The sequence below is a fragment of the Pinus tabuliformis genome, chromosome 9, assembly GCF_031772625.1.
Source record: "Pinus tabuliformis cultivar Carrire ecotype Pingquan chromosome 9, CPIR1, whole genome shotgun sequence".
NCBI classification, from domain to species: domain Eukaryota; kingdom Viridiplantae; phylum Streptophyta; class Pinopsida; order Pinales; family Pinaceae; genus Pinus; species Pinus tabuliformis.
In genome coordinates, this window is record NC_142307.1 from 402,882,269 (window position 1) to 402,885,042 (window position 2,774).

At 39.9% G+C, this 2,774-nt stretch overlaps 1 pseudogene; it reads right to left on the reverse strand.

Annotated features, from left to right (window-relative positions):
• Window positions 1-1,154: 1,154 nt before the first annotated feature.
• On the reverse strand, window positions 1,155-1,878 carry LOC149148842 (gamma-glutamylcyclotransferase 2-3 pseudogene; annotated as a pseudogene).
• Window positions 1,879-2,774: the final 896 nt, after the last annotated feature.

Sequence of the window (2,774 nt, forward strand, 5' to 3'; positions counted from 1 at the left end):
ATTACTGTCAAAAAGGTCTTACAATGGCCCAAAACAACTCTGTTTTTCTATAAAATGTCCAACCCTTTCTACATTCTAATTTGATCCCTTTATAGGCAAACAAACTTCTCCACCTTGAGCTTCCTCCTCCAGCATGAGGGGAGCCTCGAAGGTGGCTATTCACTATCCCTATCTAGTGCATAACTAACCTATTAATTACATCAGTGCTGAGTTATGATTACATAAAGTTCTAATCAAACTAAAATACTAATTCCTTTCTCCTCGTAATATGATTCTTCTTGGATGCTAACACATGTCCTTTTGCTGATTGAGTTGAGAAGGCTGAGCTACAGATACAATGAATATTGATTTTGGATGTTTGAAAGCGCTGATGGCTCATTAATTGACCAAAAGATGTGCTCCTATTTTAACGGTCTCTGTCTCCCATTTTCCTTCATCATATAAATACCACGCTCCAAACTCTTTAAACCTCACATAATAACCATATGCCCTATGATTTGGATACTTCATGGACCAAACAGGTGTACCAACCGAACATTCTGGTAACCCCACCAATACCCTAGTAGCTTGGTCATAAAGTGCCTTTGAGAAAACTTTATGAAAATAAACAAAATATTTTATTTTCCCTTCAAGACCTACACCTGTCACTGTTTGAGCTGTTATGAAATCCATGTATAATCTCTCTCCTGTGTTTGAGACCTTCTTTTACCATTAGCTGACCTCATCATCAAAATTCATTGTTTTTTCACAAAACAGCATTCTACAGCAGTTTCGTAGCGCGCTACGAAACTGCTGTAGATGTCAAAACAGAACCTATGTATCTTGAAGCATTTTCTGCTTAGATTCATGATCTCTTCAGACATTTGTACAGCTGTTAGGAACCTAAATAGTTTTAAAAAAATGAAGCTTGCTTCTGTCATTACATATCACAGCAACCTTGATTAGCATCAAACCAATAAACAGCTTAAATACTAAACTCTGACTGTCTTGAGCTTTATTTTCTCAACAGCCACTCATTTTCTCTTGGATGAAGCATTCGGTTAAGATATAATTCCTACAGGGACTCCGCTTTTTATGCTTAGAACCTAGAAGTCAAAAGCTGCAATGTGGGCACTAACAACTTTATCTCTCAATGGATCCACAATAACATCAGAGATATTCTAGATTGAGGCAGCGCATGTTATAGTACTCAAAAGGCTCGGCAAAATATCCTTTAAAGCAATCTCGTGAATAAGACAACAAATTGCTGAAGTTCACACTGAAGTTCAGTACTTTGCATCTCCATTTGAAGTAGCATCTCCATCTTTGCATGTTAATACTTTCCTAACTGCATTTGCGAGGTCTGTCACGTGACTATCATTGCAACCTATCTCAAGTAGAGTTGTCTCTAGTTGAAAGAGATATTCAATGTTAGGCCCGGAAGGACTCACAGCTCCAACAATTTGATGAGCCATCATTTCCAATGGTGCAGGGCCCAGGTAATTCTTATTCGAATTCTTGTCTGTTGATGCAATGTACACAAGGACTCCAGATATAGCTGGCTCTGTTGAATCCTCTTCAAAATAGAAATCAACGTAGGCCTATTGGTCATATTCCTTCTCTCTCACTTCTAGATAAGATAAAGCAATATCCTCAGCTTCCTGTCCAGAAACCCTGGAAGCAACGCCCCAACTGGTGTGGCCATCGTGAGGCTCGAGTGTAACAGTCCTGCCGGGATTGGCAGGGGTTCCTCTATGGTCTGTGCTCCCTTGATGGAAAAGACGACAGTAGCCTTTGATGAAACCAACTCGTCGTTCGTCATAGTGGAAACCCGCATTCCATATTATGAAACCGTAACCAAACACCCACAGAACCATCTCCTCCGCCTTGCCGTCGACCTCCCTCAATTCTACAGCCTCCAGGGGATGCCATTCAATCTTCCACGGATGCCATTCACTAGTGCAAAATCTCGTGATTATTATAAGCCTCTGTTTATGCAAGATTTTCTTGAACTGTGGCTTTTAAGTGAGCGCCAGAAATTATAATGACAATCCTCCTTCTTTAAGCCAACAGCTGGAGCATGTAACCGGCACGATTACCCTGTTTGAAGAAGACAACATCAAAATAATACCATCCACCTTGACAAAGGAAATTCATCTATTTCGAACTCTGCCATTTGCGCCATCCTTCTTTTATTTCTATTTAATGCGCACTCACCCTTTTAACGACACCAGTTAACCTAAAACCAGCTCTTGTGCCACTAATAATGGCGGCCTTGTAGCATATAAAACTACTCGACACTTGGCATTAATCACCGCATTTGAAAAGAGCACTTTCATGTCTTCAATATATGCATTAATAATGAACCAACGTGCTCAATAATACTCAAGACATTTTCATTTATATCAGTCATTTTAAAAGCCCGTGTGCCTTGAAGAAACGACTGCAATGCATTTCGCATAAGCCATGAAAGAAGAGTTGCTTGATTTTTTAGGTAGCACGGTGTGACTTAAATCACAGATAAATCCCTTTTCTAGCAAAAGCTTGGCTCGCAAATTCTCAAACGATACCACTCGCCCTTCAAGACTTCAATTACTAAACTCTTCTTCTACATCGCTACCATTCGGACCATTGTGATGACAAATACAGGGGCTATGATTGTTGAGAAAAGTTCTGGCCTCATGCCACGTTACCAATGCACAATAATTATGTAATCAACACCAGAAGAGTTCGGCCTCTAATATCTCGTTTTCTGGCTGAGAAGTTCATGTTTCATAGAATGCATGGATGAACTT